The 18946-nt window shown below is 36.3% G+C and overlaps 1 protein-coding gene across 1 annotated transcript in view; it reads right to left on the bottom strand.

Annotated features, from left to right (window-relative positions):
• The window catches only part of LOC411158 (leucine-rich repeat-containing protein 24), a 287583-nt gene that overhangs the window by 246333 nt on the left and 22304 nt on the right, over window positions 1-18946 (bottom strand). The gene's annotated exons all lie outside the window — the stretch shown is intronic.

Here is an 18946-nt window from a genome sequence, read left to right as displayed (position 1 = left end):
GGGTGTCCCGTGGCTTCGTTCATCGATGGTCCCATTGAAATGATTTAAGGCGTGGAAGAGGCACTCGGCCGGCTGAATCTGATCAACTCGAATCACTTTTTGAAAAATTTCTAATTTCAACGACAAATTGTGTGATTTTTAGATTTGTAACGGTTAACTAAAATGAATCTTCTTTGAATCATTTTTCAGATTGATAAGTAAGTTTTCTAAGTTTTAATACTTGATTTAATATTTGATTTTTTTCTTTTTTTAATTTTATCTCAAAGTTTGGACCGAAGTGAAACAGTTTGATTGAAACTGGAATAGAAGAAAGTGAAATATAAAAATTGTAAAGGATTAATTTTTCAAAAACTAAATGTCTAGATAGATTGGTTGATTAGTTTGCCTTTTGTATGCTTTGTATCCAGAATAACATCGATTTCTATTCTATTGTGCGCTATTCATTTTTTTTATATGAATAGGTGAGTTAATTCGTTATTTAAAGAATAATGCTTTGTTTTGTGTGGAAACAGAAAATGTAGCAATATCCATATCGAAAATTCTTTGTTCGAAAGAAAATGTAATTAGATACAATCATTTTAGAAAAAGATTGTATGAAATTAAAATTAAAAAAACGTTTAATTTTTTTTGAAGAGTTGTGTTTTATTAAAATTCACAACAAAAATTATATATTTTTTGTACTTTTGTGCTTTATCCTATTCCTGCAAATGATAGTTTATAATTTGTCATTTTAAATTTTTCATGGATAGATTAAAAATGAAAATAATAATTAATGAAAAAAAGAGTAAAAGAAATAGACAAATTCGTAATATTTTAAAACAAATAGCATAGCAATGATACATGGAAATTAGAATTCTGGTTGAATAATTTGTAACATTTACATCTTTATTCTTGTATGCATAAATGTATGTATTTAGACATAAGTTCTCTTAAGGATGAATAGTAGAAGAGAATTTTGAAAGAGCGTTACCATAAAAAAATATTAAAAAATATAAATTCCATTTATTACGTGCAATATGAGTTTCAAAAAAAAAAAAAAAAAAAGAAATAAGGTTTCTAAATTAATATCCAGTGGTGAAAGTATTCGAATAGTATTTTACAGAGAAATTCACTTAACTCGAAAATTCTGATTTTAACGAAACTTTTTATACATATGTAGAACATATAATAGATTGCATATAGAGCAACGAGGAATCTCTTTCAGGGGATGAAATCAGTTATCAATTATATTTTATTTCACAGCACTGTGATAGAACCATTACGTTCTGAAGAATTTTTAATTGAAAATTTCGCTCTGTTCGACACCATTACAAAATTATATTCAAAGGGATGAAAATTCATTAAAATCTCAAGCATTTCAATTTTCACCCCCTTAAAATGACATCTCGATGAAAAAGAAATTACCATACCCGATCTATCCTTATTCTGATGATTTATCGAGTTGAAAAATGAAAAAAAAAAAAAAAAAAGACTGTTCATTTCATTAAAAAATAAAAAAAAATGAACTTTGGCGAGTCTAAAATATGAACATATTTTAAAGATTATAAATCAAGAAAACAGCGTGCGTTTAAATATTTACTCGCGATTATCGTTGCATTTTGTTTCCACGAAGGTGAATTCGGAGAACAATGTAAACTAGTTTCCTACTGAACGACCCATCGTTTCACGGTTTCGTCGGAACGCTCCGTGTACACGAAGGAAATATTCTTTGCAGACGGACGGAAACATCTTTCCCGCAAACCGGAACGGTATTTTCTCCAACGTGGAACGCAACGAAAGCCATGTTTTATCTCGTCTAGATTATTATGTGCGAGGAGCAGGCACGCCTCGAGCCAAGGATACGTATATAGAGAATCATTTGAATGAGGAGGAGCGGGGAAAAAAAAAAAGAAGGAAGTCTTTGACGAGACGTTTTTATTTCACGTTATGTCGTGATAAATAAATAAATAAAGAAAAAAGAAATAATATTTCTCTGTTTCTCTTTTTTCTTTTTTTTTTTTCGTTTCGAGGAAGAGGAATAAAAGAGGATGATATTTTCGTCTGATTGAAGATTGATATATGTGTAGAGAAAATATCGATGAGGTAAACTTCCACCTTATTAAAATTCTTGCGGTGAAATAGTGATCGATCAGGAATTAATTTCTATCGCTGGTGAATACTGATTCGGCGGCCAATTTTCTTTGTACTTTGACCCCCGTGGGACGAAGATCTCATTCGATGATCATGGAGGAAAGGCTTATTTTTTTTTTCTTTTTTTTTTTTTTTTTTAGTCAGTTTAAAAATGAAGAGAGAAATATATATTGTGATAAATCGGATGATACGATCGAAATATTTTTGTCACGTATGCAGGATTTATCGATAAAATATGCATGTTATTTGAAACTCAAATTTGATAATCAGGAATTAAAATAATCTGTTTAAATATTTATAATTGCCCAATACGTTATCACGCTAATAATTTTAAATTTTTAATTTCATTAATGTAACTGAATAACCGTAATTAAATCCTCTTTCTACAATTTAATATAAATTATTAATAATCGTGAATGATATTTATGATGATTAACGGATTGATGTTGCGCGCCCATTGAATTTTATACAAATTATTTTCACATTATAAAATAATCATAATTGCAAACAATACGGAAATACATTGATACATCGAGAACGAAGAAACTAAAAAAAAATTCTTTCGCGTTAAATTTAATTATCACGACTATTATTTTCTCATCTTACAAATTCTCTCTCATCCTTCGTTACCATCATTAAAGAATATTATGATATTTTTAACAAAAAAGAACCTAAACCGTCCAATTAATTGATGAATTAAACGATTAATTGAACCGAGAAAAAAGGAAGAGATTCTCATATTCAAACATTCAAACAATAATATAACAGTTTACCAATTGCCAAGATAGCAATCGTGGTGCAGCGCGTGACAGGCACTGTTAATCGAGCTAGTGGTGTTGGTCACCGGCGGAAACGGACGCCGATTTATATTCCAATTCAGCGGGAGTTGAAAAATTTCGGCGTTGGTTATCACAGTCACGACAATCAGGAGTCGTATGTCCCGAACGTTGCGAGAGTGGTGGTATTGAGGAGGAGGTCCACGCTCCTCGAGGAGACTTATGGAAGCGCCATTGAGATGGGCACGCTGCCAAAAGAGTGTAACGCTGATCCAAAACCGTAAAAGAATCCATGTATCATTGGCTACTCGATTGTAATACGTAAGTGGTGTTCGATCTCGAGCTTCGACTCTGTCCCGTATTATTATCGATCATTCCTGGGGGTGCGGAATGCTAGAGATGGACTTTGCATTGTAGATTTTCCATTGTGCAAAAGAGTATGTGTACGAACACAAATACGAAAAAGTTTCTCTCCTGTTTGGATAAAAAAGGGAGTCGGAGAAGGAAATTGAAAAACTTGCCAATTTTTCAACGACTGTTCTCTTATTAATAATCTCCTTAAACGATAAGCAATTTTGAATACCAATATCCATCAAAGGAACAATCAAGAATAATCAACATCGATCTTCAACGTGAAACTTTCGCTTGCAACAATAACAAGTTAGAAGAATCGTTTGTAAATCTTTAGAAGAAACGAGGAAGAAGAGAAAATATTCTTAACTCGAATCAGAAGCAACAATCATGATTCGTTTACAAAGTTTCATTACAGACGAATCTCTGAATCGAAAGCAAAGCGACTTCGTTACAAACGCATTCACGGAAACACCTTCTCGACACATTCTTATCGAGCACGTCTAATTCTTCGACGAGAATTAATCCCACCCCGTGTAATCATTCGCGTCTTACGCCTTTACAGCGGTTGTTACGTTTAATTTCTGAGGGCATCGTGACCCGGTTTCCTCCCTCTGCTCGTTATTACACCAGGGGAACGGTTGATCCACTCGACAGTTGGAGCAGTCGCAGCTGCAACCTACCTCAGACCTACCCTCTCTCTTCCTGCTTTAAAACTCAGACCAACCTTCATGAGAATTGTATATATATACGTATCCTAGGAACACCTGACGCCGGCGATCGCCTCCAAATCGCTCGTTCATCTTTTATTCTATTTCCACGTCTTTTATCTCGCCACCCCTGTTGATCGTTCTTTTTAACTTATGGTTCACACTCAATCTCACAGTTAACCTGACAACAGTTAACTCTCTCTTGAAATCTCAAACTTCGAGTTGGAGAATTTTTGCACGACACGTACACACGGAATCATCTTTTGAATTTCCTTTTCTTTTTCTTTTTAATTATTATTTGGAATAATTTTCGTGATCTTTCGTTCGACTTTTTCATCCTTTTAATCTAATTTTACGTATGATCAAGTGATTCAATGATTCAAACTTTGATGGAGAATTTTTAAATATCATTTTGAAGATCCGTGAAATTATGAATACAATTGATTTTATTCTCATTTTTATTCTCATTTCGCGTTCTTTTTATTTAATTATCGATTCTGAATCTCATGACTCGCATCCAATCCCATGTTAGGCATCTTTCAATGATCCAAACGTAGATTCTTACGAACAGGGTTACGAGTTCACCAAGAGAAATTATATTCGCGCCTGTCTTCTCCTCGATTTTTCTTTTCGTTTAACAATCGAGCCAATGATTTATGCGAGCTAAGCAAAGGGACTTGACGTTCTATTCCTCTCTCGTGCGGGTTTGCCGTTGCGTCGATCGATACCGGAAACTTGCCTCTTCCTTCCGTTCCTTCCTCCTTCTCTTTCTCGTATCACTCTTCACTTCTCACTTTTTCTCACTCTCTGTTGTCGTTCGTTCCGTTTCAGCTCGTAGCTTCAAAGGTGCCTTCGTGCTAGGAGAGAGAAGTAACATAATTTTAACGGACGCGGTTCATGACATGGAGAAACGTTCGGCGAATGAGAAAACTTCTTATGGCTGGGTATCAAGTTTTTTTTACTGTGTTTCCAGACTTGTTTTTCGATTCGTCGCTACGTATGGTGCAAAGTGTTGTTCGATAACTTCAGAGACACCAGGTTTAATTCCAACTCCTTCCTCGTCGAATAGAGATTCGATGGAAGAGTTCGTCGTTTAAGTTATTAAAGGTTAGTGGAGGCGAGCACGTATGAGAAAAGTCGAGGTGTATTATTATAATTCAGCGACAAAATATATCTTCTTTGCAAAGATAATAATTCGAAATTGGCTCTGTTCGACGTATTCTTTCTTCAACGAGTTTTCTTTCGAAAGAAAGAGGGAAATTTATATGATATCTCGTATTTTGGTTCCTCGGTATGTTTATATTTTATTTCTTAGCCTTTCTGATTACATTTTCGTGCCTTTTATCTAGGATCTAGTAGATGGTAGGATTGATTCTTTTTCGATGGAGAAGAACATATCGAAGAAATAAATTTGTAAATTCTTTTCTCAATGGAATGAAAGGGGAAAAGAACTTTGACTTTCCACTTTTGAATAAATAAAAAAAAAAAGAATATTGTTGTATATATAACAATTTGCGACAGAAAGAAATATATTAAAAATAGAAAATTAATCGCTTGATCTTGACTCGATTAATTAAACTTTCATGGAATTAAAATTACTTTAGAATCGACCTAACAACTTTACGCGGAATTATTAAAAATTTAAATTAAAACAACTTCTAACAAACCAATCTTGGATCCATCTTCTGTAGATACATCTTCCAGTTTTAATAAAAACAAAAGGAAAAAAAAAAAAAAAGAAAAATCTAAAACAAGACTCATCAGCGAGAACTTAAACATTGATTAATGGCAAAGAGTCGGAAAGGAAGAGAAGCATCTTCGTTAGTAGAATCCATTAAAATGTGGCAACTTAGGTATGACCGCAGGAAGAAGCACAAAACTAAAAAAAAAAAAAAAAAAAAGGGAATGAAACGTTTAACCTCCCCCTCTTTCGCTAAATAAAGGATGGAGCAGAAGAACTTTGAAGAAAGTTTCTCGATTTCCCGCATTACAGGATCGTAATATTGTTTTCAAATTGAAAATTAAATCCTAATTTCTTCCTTGCTCCCGGGATTAACTTGCATCCCGAATCATTTCGATCCAAACCGAAAGCGGATCGAAAGAACGGAAAGAAACAATCTCTTCGTTACGAAAAAAACGAAACTCTCCCCCTGTCTTTCAGTTTTAACTTTTCGAATTTCCAACGAAACTGCCACAATTCTTTATTTTCCAAACTTCTCGTCCACTAACAAAGCTCGGAGCGAAGCAAAGCTCGGCTAATGCTCTGAAATGCAATCCGTAGAAAGGGAAAACGTTCTCGTTTATCTCTTGTTTGAGAAACAAAAAAAGAAAAAGAAAGATTCCTCCATACCTTTCAATCTTCCCTCATCTATTTTATATATATTTTCCCCATTCTTTTATCTTGTATTTGCAAAGATTCGAGCAATAAGACGATAAGTAGGAATCTTCGAAGATATCACGAAATTCTTGCACGTGTTCCCGAAGTTATCTCGAGCACGCACCGGCATTCGGTTAGGCTATCACGTTTACAGCGCGGCTGAATGCTAATCTAATTCGTGAATATTCCCGACTGAGGAGGAAACAGGGCGAGAGTAAATGCGAGCGTACTTACAAGTTACGGCGTAACATGATTGTGCAACTCACTTTTGATGGATGTAGCGGGCAAGACGGGATAGAGTGGCCATTGTGAGCGGAGAAACGGCGAACAAAGATGGCGTTGTCGCCATCTAAGTAAGGATAACCTAGATTTGATCAATTTGCTTCGATCCTGGACTCGAAGTGGGAATAGTGGTCTCATTCAATGGTTGCGTGAAGATAAGCGATAAAATGAGATAATAATAAAAAAAAAAAGGAAAGAAGACACAGATTCGATATTAAAGAGATCAAAGCGCTTTTCTTCCTTTCCTTCTTTCATCGAAATTAAGAAAATTTTCCATTTAGAAGTTATTTCACGATTATTTGCATTTCACGAGCTGTCAATCTTCCTTAAAACTACGAAAAGGAAAAAAAAGAGAAGAAAGAACGTGGACTACGACTATTTTCATTGCAAAATCTTAATTACTACAACCCGCAAATTATGTTATAATCGATACAATTATCGTTGAAACGTTGCCTGTTACCAAAGATGATTTCAGTGATTTCATTTGGATTCACCGAACAATCGTTTCCACCACGATTCCATAACATTAACATAGAAACAATCAGGAAGGAGAGGGGGGAAGAAGAAGATCCCCCTTTAGCACGCTGTTCAAGCCTTCTTGCGCGACAACTTTCGCGGAAGTTTCGCGATGGTCTCTTTCTTCCGGGATTTCACGATCGTTCCAAGGAATACCATTAATGGGAAGACATTACCACTGTAAGAATCTCACCCGTATCTTTTTACTTGCAATTCCTTTTTTCCTTTTTTTTTCTCCTCTACTTTTTACCGTAATCGCAGTGAATCACGGTTACATGAAGTGGAAGTGTCACGGCAATAGAAAGAAAGTATTGAATGAGCATTACGTCTGGATAAATATAATAAAAAAAGAGATTGATTAACATTAGAATTGTTGTAATGGTGCAAAATAATCAGATAATTATCGTTCGAATAAAAGCTAGTGTCAATTTTGTCAGAAGTTCTAAATAAATAAATTAGAAAAATAGAAGAAAGTTTGTCAAAAATCGTGTATCATCTCGTCTTCAGTCTCGAGACAATCGCGTATAGGTTTAGCTCTCGTTAACTCACCCTAATCGTTATAGGGGAGGGTTATTTATTATCGAGTCTTGACACATTCGACGCGCTGTAACGACCTCCTCGTAAGTGTAATATGATTTTCCCCGGTGACACTTTCGATGGAGCGTTATAGAATATGAGAGACGAATTGGGGAACAATATACACTGTGTGGACAAAATAGGGGATCGAACAGGGATACCTTTTTATTTACCGATTCGTCTACGAATATATAATGCGATTTATTTCGATTGTAAAAATTATCTGTGAGAGGTAAAAATATATCGAATGGATTTTCAAAATTTTTTTTATATTTTTACAATAATTTTCTGACGTGAAAAATTCGCAAGATATACTATTGAATATAAAATTTATAGCACTTGATCATCGTCATCATCATCTCTTTATCCTCGTGAAAAGATTTTATTATCCCTCGTTATTATCTTTATTCTTCCTTGCCTCGATCTTCCTTTTCGCTATAACGTTAAATCCTGTTGAAGAGAAAGAGGGGGAAGCCATCGTCGAAGGATGGTTCGTTTTAATAGCGTGGTTTCGCGGCTGGAAACAAAGTTAAAGCAGAAACATGATGACGAAAGGTATAGGAATAGGTCGAGGAGTAATTGAAGAATAGTAGTGGTGACTTTTATCCTTTATAAGCGTGGGTATATCTGGTAAAAGCGGTCAAAACAAACGCGAGAACAATCCGCGCTTTTTCTATAAAGACAATACGAAAACTTGAAACAATTCCCATGACTTATTCGTTTATTTCGATTGTTCCAATCTTATGTTCATCGATAAGAATAATGTTCAACGATTAATTGATTCTTCTTGTCATTCATCTATCTGTCATCATTAATCAAACCCAAAATATTTGTAATGATAAAATATTTTTTATGAAAAATGATTCTTTTTCAAGATTAATCTATAGATGAATGGATTAATTACAAATGAAATTCGAAATTCAAATGTTTTTTGAGAAAGAAGCATTTCAGAAGCAATGGTTCCTTTTCACGTGCCTTTGTTCTTTGTCTCTCGTTTAATCACTTTCGTCTTGATTTCTTTCCGACGAATCCAAAATCTATGCCAACCTCTTTTTGCTTTTTTCCATTGTGCTTACACGAAAAATCAGTTATGTTTCTATATTGGACTCGACTTGTCGATACTCGTTCGATAAATGTCATCTCGAAACGAAAGAAGCGTTGGCCGATACCTTGGAAATCGAGGATTTTTCATCCTCGAATCCTCGAACTTGTTCGTCTCTGCGTTCGAATCTTCCATTTGGTCTGTGGAAATCGCTGACCGAGTTGGAAGAGAAATTTTGTTGGTTTAAGGGAGCGATAGTAAACTCGTAATTCGTAGGGACGATTTTCTTTGGAATTATATTTTAGAAGAATAAAATTTTGCAAGAATAAGAATCACGATTAAGTGAGTATCTTAAAATGGAATTGCGCAGATATTTGTGCAAATATTTTTTCCGAATACGCGTGAATAAATGAAACTTATTTCACGAAATTTGTTTTACTTATTTCCTTAATGATATTTAATTTAATATTTAATTTAAATGTATCCGCGGTTATTCCTTTTGATTGCATTAAAAGACGAAACGAAGATGAAAAGGGTTTTACTTCAACGCGGTATAAATTAACGCAAAGATTAGCTTCATATTCCTTTCACAGGATTATTAGCCACAGAGGAAATGCTTTGAATTATTATCACAACGTGATAAAAGGTACATTAATGGTATATCTCACAAAAAAAAAAAATGAATTAAATTATAACAGTAGGTTTTAATTAATTTTAATTAATTCAAACCCTTTTCTGGAAACAATTTATTTTTCCCCGTATTGAAGTAAAAACCGAAAACGAATTAACATAAAAAATCCTTCTTCTTAAATTTAGATTTCATATAATTAATGTTGCAATTTCTGTGTACGAAGAAAAGAAGAAGAAGAAGAAAAAGAAATAGATTACTCGATTTTTTTTAAATTCAAAATAACACGTGGAATTTTTATAAAATCCATTCGGTTCCCTCTTATTATCTACTCTTATTTTTAATATTCACAAATATTCTACAATTCAACAATATTATCGCAAAAAAAAAATTCAACATAAACCCCCTAACAATAAATATCCGCCCATATTTTCATTTCCCTCAGAATTCAAACGGCGGTATCGACAAAGAAATCGACGTAATTGCAGGCAATAAATACATATCTCCCCCCTCCCCTCCGATTTAAGCCCAATTCCATCCCTCGAGCAATGTTCCCTCGGGGCCCACAACCTCCCCTTTCACCAAACCTCCCTAAATAACTCAATTGATAAAACGGCCATCGCATAACGAACGAGCCCTGATCTCGCCGTTGTTTCATCCACGCGAATAGAATTGCCGAAATGAAAATATTTTCGTCGCCGACGAGTTCTTTCGAGTTCGTGCGTGGAAGGGCAGCAGCCAAGTCACGAGCCGGCTCGTTTCACGCGCAATTAACTTTCCATCGTGTCGGTCGGCTTTTCAACCCCCCCCCCCCGTCCACGATGTTCGATTCGAGGCGGAAGGGTTGATGCGTGCACACACACACACACACGCGCGCGCGCGTTACATACGACGAGACGCAATTTTTCATCTCGGCCGATTCTATCACGTGTCAAGTAGGACGAGAAATATTCCCGCGACTTTGCGTTATTGCACAAGCAAAATCCAATGGCGGTCGTATATCGCCGGGTGACAGGCGGCTGCTCGTCGCGCGTTGCTAAATGCGGGTTTCCAAGAAGGTTTCCTTGTTTTGCGGCCAATTTTGCCCCGGATGATATATCATCCCGGGACTCGTTAATAATGAAAAAAAAAAAGAGGGAAGGGAAAAGGAAAAAGGAAGATAATACGCGGGTTAAAGGATGCGCGAGGTGTGCCTCGCCTTGAGATGAGAGCGGCATTTATATTAGCGGCTTATAGTATCCGAGTCGAAATAACATGGATTTTTAATTTTAAATTTTAAATTTATTTTCGTAAATCGTAAATCGAGCGATGATATCGAAGAATTGGATCAATTGTTGTAACGAGATATTATGTAACGAACATTTATGTAGACAATATATTTTAATAGAAGCATGGACATAATATTGGACTATCGATACTTTTGAAATATTTTTGCATATCTGATTTATAGATGAGGTATTTAAAATAATAATATCGAAGAAGAAGAAGAAGAAAAATCATTATTTCGATTTTCGAGTGATCGATCGTTGAAGAAATGAATAAATGAAGATTCCAACGAGAAGCGTCTCTAAATCTTGGAAAAAGAAGCTAACGATCTGTTCCAGGTGTCGCAATTCGAAGCTTCGAATCAATGGGATCCATGAGAATTCCGTGTTGTACAGATATGTGCAGGGTAAATGGGATCTAGCAGGCATTACGTTCGAACGTAAAACTCACCCTCACTCACACGCGTCGCGCTCACGACGTCTGAGATAAGGCTTCTCGAGATTGTCGCGTGCTACGTCCGTCTGTTTCTCTTGGTAATGTCTGAGAAGACGGCGAGGGTATTCTGAAGTGAGTAAACGAATAAGGTGTGAATAGGATCGAGGTGATTCTTCGAGGGTTTCTCGAGATTCTTCGAGTGTGCATGGCGAAGTGGAGGATTTCTTTTTTCTTTTCTTTTTTCTAAGCGTAAAGCTAGAAACTCGAAATTATTTTTGTCTCGTATTCTTATTTATTATTAAACCGCGATGAATAAACGTTTCTGAATTGAATTTTAAAAATTGCCAATAATGAGATAAGAATATCTCAGGATGTAAAATAATTCGATAATCCAATGAATAAAATCTAATCAACGGGATTGAAACGATGTAAACGATAAAATTGTGATAAGTAACGGAATTCGAAATTTCGAAAGCAGGAGAATTCAAAGTTTCAAGTATCGACGTTTACGATTTCTCAGATTATGCACGCGTATTCGATATCTGAGAATAAAATTCATCGGATGGGATGGTAATCCCTTTCCAGCTTACACATTCCATCGGAGATGCATTACTTATGGCACATTTAACTCGTGGAATAGCCACCTTTCTCATTCGAGTTTTATGCCGGATAATCGTTATAGCAGAGGAGATCGAGCATTTTTTTTCTTCTCCCCTTCTTCCCGACACGAGTCTCATTGGGGTTCAATTTCATGACGCGATGGATTGTTTTTCCAATAATATTCAACGATATTATGTATCGATGTATCGAGAAGATATATGCTATATCAAATTTTGCAGAAAATATAGGATTTTCGAACGATTGGCGAACAAATGATAGAGAAATAATCAAAGAAAAATAATTCTTCTATCAAAGTTATTCCTGAAACTGTATATATTCGATATTCCATATCTTGAGACGTAAAATACAATTTATTTTTTCAATTTTTTCAATTCTATTTCATTCAAAACTTCCTTATATATATATCCGATTATTTAAAAATTCCTGTCACTTGAACCAGATTTAAATCCATAAAAATATTAACCATCGTTCTTTCCAATCAGATATTTCGTCTGATAAATCTATCTTCCACAGATAATTTATTACGCCTCAGGATAAAAAACATTCAGGACACATCGAAATTAATCGTGACGTTTCATGCTCAAACGTACATTCATCGTGATTTTCACAATTTTTATTTTTTTTTTTTCCCTCCCCTCATCATAATTGACGCGGATGGTTGGTTCGATTGTCCCGAAGAAAGGGAATTTTTAAAATATTGAAACAGGGGAAATATTTTTCGAGGATAAATCTACCTGTTGTTTTAAGCGACCGAGAGCGTTATTCAAGATTTTATCCACGGCCGCTCGTTGAAATCTTTCTTGCCGTTCTCTCGTCCACCCCGCCTCTCTTTTTTCGCCAAGACGTTTTTTGCCTCGCTTATTCCCGACGCTGGAAAAGAGAATAAATTATAACGCAAGAAGGCTGCACCGCTTTTTTAAAACGGTGACTGTTAACGTTTGATCGTAACATAGGTGGTAATAAGAAAGGGGAGAGCAAAAGGGATCGGTGTTTTATAAATGAACTTGTGCAGTTCGTTCTTCCAGAGACGAGAACACGGGACGAGTAGCTTGAGATGGGACAATCGATAATGACTTAATTCAACAATATAAGAAAAATCCCTTCAACTATTTTCATCGAGTAATAACAGAAGAGAATAATAACTTTTACTTGCTCATGAAAGGTGCAACGTTCTTCGAATATCGTAAGTCCATCGATACGAAAATACGATGGAAGAAAAGATCGCGAATATGCGAAAATTTTCATCCGCGAATCAGGGAACAATTCGTTTCTCGCTTCGAGCACCACGTTCGATGTTTTCGACGCAATGGATTGTTCTCGCGACGTGCAACGCTCGAACAACTTCGAATTTTATCGCACGATGGATGGAGAGTGTGTGGACAGATCGTTCGAAGCAGAATTAACGAATGATATGAGAAAGAAATTTCGTAAAGAGTGGAGGAAGAGGAGGGAGAATGTTGCAAAAATGCCTTCAGCGAAACGAATTTCGAAATGGAAACGCATCCTATGTCCCCCTACATCGTCGTTTGTACGGATGTTTACGCTCGTCGAAGCAGCAATTCGATATTGCCTCGTCGAATCCTGGCTGTAGATTATTAAATGTAGGTGTTTGTAAGAAAAATTGGATTTGTAAGTTTTTCAGGGATTTTTGTAGATTGAAACGGAAGATTTAGCCGATCGAGCCTTATCGCGATGAAATAATATCATCTCGCGCGTTTAAATTCGTGGATCTATATTTTTGTTGAAATATTTATTTTTTGTAGTAGTTTAGAATTTGTATAATTATCAGAGTGTAACTGGGAATTAAATTGTGTCGTGAGAATTCTGGTTATTTCGACTAGCCTGCAGGGCTTCGTCATTTACACGCTTATTAATCCACGCAATTTCCATAATAATACACCTTTTCGCTGTCGTGTCGACCGAAACATCGCAGTGTACGAGTTCGTGCAAATAAAATTTCACGTGTCTAAACATTCCCTTACTCGATCGTCAAACACAAATGTCGCAATGGCTGGATCAATGCTTAATAAATTTCGAAACATATACAATGCCCTCCTTGAGAAGAGTGACACGATTTTGGGCTCAAGTTTTTGTAATAATTCAAACAGATGAAATAGGATAATTTCGTTGAACCCATTCATCGAGTGAAATCAAATTGGAAATTGACCTCGAATAAACAAATTTAATTGCTAGGGTAATCTCTTTCAAAAGTCACAAGTTAAACTCAACTGAAATCGATTGCACAAACTCGTGTCACTTTCATTCTTAAATTCTTAAAATACCAAAATTTACCTACAATCGAAGAATCGTCGAACGTTTAATCAATATTATAAAACGAATTTAATTATGTACTTATGTATAGTTAAAGAGTAATACAAGATTATATAAAGATTGTAGGAATACAGTTCAATTTTCGAGACAAATTTTAGATTATCAACAGAATTATATTAAAGTGGATCTAATAATTATTTAAATCGTTACAAAGTTATTAGGTTATTAAGTTAAAGCGAAAGACAGAGATCTATCAAATTTCACGCGTGGACACTGCGTGAAAAACACTCTTTGTGACAGCAAGTGGAGAGTTAGCCCATCGTTTCCTCCACCTAGGTCCATCCGCGTTTTCGGGATGGGTTCCGAATCCTCTGACATTTGCATCCGGCATTTTACGTCTTGTTTTGCATAAAACAGCCGACAGTATCAGGCTTTCCTCAATCCAGATAATGGATTCTCTCTTTCTCTCTCTCTGTTTCACCTCTCCGCTTTTCTTTCCGGCGAATTTAACGCGGCCCTCCATTGTCCCCACAGGGTACGGTGTGCCGACGGTCGCTCGTAAAATGCTAATTTGCGGCAGACCCCTCACTTCCCTTCCCCCTCCCCTCCCCTCTCTCTCTCCACGAATGGATCAGATCGGTTAGCACGAGTGGATAAAAATCGTTGGAATACCAATCGAGGAAATCCTTGAAAACGGACCCGGCCAACTCTCCATCCAATCGATCTCTTTTCCCCTTCTAGCCTGTGTACAAATCACGTCCCCCGTGCAAGTACACAGGTGTGTATTCTGCGAAAGATATCCCCTCTCTCTCTCTATTTTCTCTCTTCCCTTTTCCAACTGTATCCTCTGTATCCTCGTCTTCCAACCTCTCCTCCTCCCTCCTGCTGCCATTTGCAGCCGCGTTACGAGTTACCACGGTCATCGTGCACACGATATACACTATATCCCGAACAACACGTTGGATTGACGTTAGATATCGCGCAGTTAATCGTGGTCACGGCACCATAAATTAACCGTGAAGCAAATTTTAATCGAGTCACCAAGGAACTCTCGAAGAATTCATTGCTCTCCTTGGTTGTTCGTTTATATAATCGAGATACAATCCTTTTGATAAGATGTATATATGTATATATGTATATATATAATACGTAGAGAGCTCCAGTTTCGGAGGTGTATTATAATTCTGGCGTGTAATATATATGTTATTGACATTAGGCGGGGGGATCGACGTGTGGCGCTTTGTTACGTGTGACAGGAACAAATGAGGGTGGAGTGTGTAACAGGGACGAAATGTCCAATAATTCTCTCTCTGGATAAGATGCAAAGGGGTTAGATTTGATTAATTAAAAAAACATATATTTTGCTCGCCTTTATTTCCGATATTATCGACTCGAACAGTATTAACAATTGAGGATCATTATTGTCTTTCGATGTAATTACCGAGTTGTTATCAGAACTATATCCCAGGGAGGGTAAAAAGGAGGAAGTAGAAGGAAGAAGGGGATGTACGATGAAAGAGAGATACGGCTTCTTACGCGATATTACAACAAATCCACTCTTTTTCTTTCTTAGATTCTGATTACACGATAAAACAGTTTATCGTGGCATCTAGTTTAAACTAGAAAAGCTCGATTTTTCTTTCTCTTTCGTATTTAACTCGCTTCTCCCTTTCTATTTTCGTTGATTGAAGAGAGAAAAGTAAGGGAAAGAAAGGGACAGAAGAGGAGAAGGATTTTTAGAGAACGAGGATAAAAAAATTCTTCGACGCCACCACCCTTTTCGGATCGTAAACGGATCGACACGGTTTCGAAGATTTATCGAAGATTAGTTGGATACATGCGCCAACTATAGGGTGGGAAGGGGGTTAAAATCCATTACAGCGGTCGGTGTGTACAAGGCACGCACAGTTTGGGACCTAACACGCACCGATCGAAACGATCGAAAACGTCCAGTGTGCACATAGGGTGTCTGGTTCGAAAAGCGGATATTGAGTTGCAACGTGTGTCACGCGAGCCGTAAGAACGAAAAACGTGTTTATTTTCCTGAGCACCGTCATCACAGTAGTTTAGAAGCTCGTGGAAGCTCTTGGTTAGTGGAAGGCGGATATTGAGTAGCAATATACGAAAAACATGTTTATTTCCTTGGTGTCTTTAGTTACCACGTATATTTTAGATTCGAATCTTGAAAACATTTATTCGATAATAACGTTAATACTTGTACAATTATACTGATAATACGTTTTTGATGAGGTAGATTGAAAACAGGGTTTTATATTTTATCTTTCTCGTTTCCTTCATCTCTTTTCATCTCGTAAAAAAGAAAAGATGAACAATGATAATAATCTTTATCTTTCTCGTTTCCTTCATCTCTTTTCATCTCGTAAAAAAGAAAAGATGAACAATGATAATAATTGATCGAGATAACATTGTTTATTTGATTTTTATGCTATTCTATTTCAATATTTATTACTCCTGATATCATTCGATATCACAATAACTTTTATGGATGAAAAGTTAGAAAAGCAAAGTTGGAAGGCTATCTAGTAAACAAAAACAAAATCGTGAATCATCGATATACAGTCACACTATTGGAAACAACAATATAATAAAGTTGCATTCTGTCATACTATTTCCATTGTACGAAATTATGCTGGCAAACGTATCGAAATATAAATTGTCTATTTTTGGATTAGCAAAGATTTCACGAGTATATAGAATTACAATGAAGCTATTGATTTATTGGTCGATCGATAAGCGAATCGATACGAGAAGATCGGATTCTTTCCTCGCTTCGTTGATATTTTATCGAATTTATGAATACATAAATACGTATTCGATAAAACGACACACAGTTATACAATACGTGATAAAGTGTGAAAATGGTTTGTTTCCAATTGTTCGAAATATTTGATTATGAGTATATTGTATCGAACATATTTATGTTCGAAGACTATATCATTGTTTAATCCAATTTCTGTCTGTTCGTATCTAATTTTCATTGAAATTCGCGTATAATTCGCGATGAATATTTAAACGATGCAAGTTATAAATAAATATAATGGAATTTGATCAACGTGATTCAACATGGACGGCAAAGCGTGTACAATTGATAAATATACCTCTCATTTTTTTCTCATATTCCTTTGCTCAAAGGTTTAATATTTAATTTAATAAAATTAAAATCTCGAACCTCCTTTGAACGATATCGTTAATTTAAAATGATAAATGAAAATTATGCAACGTTCTTTTTATCACGATCGTTTAAAATCATATTATTAAATTTATATCTTCGCTTAATTTTGAAATAATGGAGCAACAGGTTCGCGGGAGTAAATGAAAAAAAAAAAAAAAAAACTTTCGACAAATAAAGACACTTTGTTTCGAGACACCCCGTGTATATGAATGGACAAAAGCATCGTGGAAAAAGGGAGATTGTTAGGACACGGTTGTCGGAACGTCGTGACTAAATACCATTTTCAATTCGATCCCCTTGTTCCTTTTGTCTCCCCCGACCATGTATCGTGTTTCCAATTTACAACTAAAATCCCTCTCCTCTGCGCTCGCTCGGCCAACCAAACTCGATCAAACCAAAAGGACCAACAAATCGACGAAAAAAGGGCCAAGAAAAACGAGCCAAACAAAAGAATGAAAACGACAAATGGGACACAAAGAACCCTTGGAAAAATCCTCACTTTAGTTATTTACCTCTGCCATATCGAATAAAATACCACACCGCCAAGATCCAACACCGAGCTCCATTTTTATCTCTAAAATTTTCTAAACCCCCGAAGCCAAAAAATATTTCCATTCCCCCTATCCCTTCACGATACAAATCCAATAACCAACGAACGAAACGATCAATCCCTCGAATAAAAATAATTATAAAAACATTCGTCATCGATCTCAAAAACCTTAACCAACCCCGAATCGAATCAAATTTACACCGCGCGCAACTACGTGTTACGAAAATGTTTTCCAAGTCAATCCGTAGCTTCCCTCAGACACCGTCAATCAACGGCTCGTCAACTCAAGGGACAAGGCCGAAGCACCGTGATACGAACCCGCTTAATCGAGGATAGGGGTGGCTGGCTGTGTACGCAAAAGGGTGGAACGCGTGTTATTCGGTACGCCACTCCTGTGGAAAACACGGTCGAAAGTTGGGGTGGGAAGGAGGAGGGGGAGAGTGTCACGGTTAGACGCAGGGGGGCCACGTAAGTTGCTCGTCACCCTGGCCGGCGGAAGACTCTCTCTCTCTCTCTCTCGAAAAGGCGGCCGCAGGCAGGAGGAACACGCTCGCCCAATGGCTGTAAAGCACAATATCTAGGGGGGGTGGCTCGGCCCATTTAGATATCGATTTGCAATTTCGCCGACAATTACACGAGGCGCAGAATATGTTCGTATAGATTAGATCAGATTAAATGAATATTTACGAGGGGTGGCCCGCATCGCGAACCCCCTCCCCCGACACTGCGTGCGTGTAATCTCCCTTGCAAACACCGTCCACCAGCTGATTTTTCGACGAGGGGTTCGTTATCGTTATTGTTACCGTTGTTGTTCTTGATCTTGATGGGAATTGAGAGTTTTCTTTAAATGTGTTCGATTTGAAGGGGTAAATCAATGATTGACCAGAGATTGATCTATGGTATATAAAGTAGAATTTCTTTAATTTTCAGTGACGAATTTTCTTTAAACTCTTCTTCACTCATTCGATGAAGTGAAAAGGATAGTTGGATGGAAGCTATATAAAGTATAAATTAATTTTTCTATTCCTCAAGAACGATAAAAATTACGAAACATTCTTCCTTGAAATGTTTGATTCGTTGATATGACATATATAGTAGAATTTTTTCAGTGACAAATTTTCTTCAAACTCTTATTTTCTTCACTCATTCGACAAAGTGAAAAGGGCATTTGGATGGAAGCTACATAAAGTGTAAATTAATTTTTCCATGTCCAAGAACGATA

This window comes from Apis mellifera, linkage group LG6, assembly GCF_003254395.2.
Source record: "Apis mellifera strain DH4 linkage group LG6, Amel_HAv3.1, whole genome shotgun sequence".
Classification (NCBI taxonomy): Eukaryota; Metazoa; Arthropoda; class Insecta; order Hymenoptera; family Apidae; genus Apis; species Apis mellifera.
Note: the sequence above shows the minus strand (reverse complement) of the source record. Positions and strands in the feature narration are given on the sequence as shown.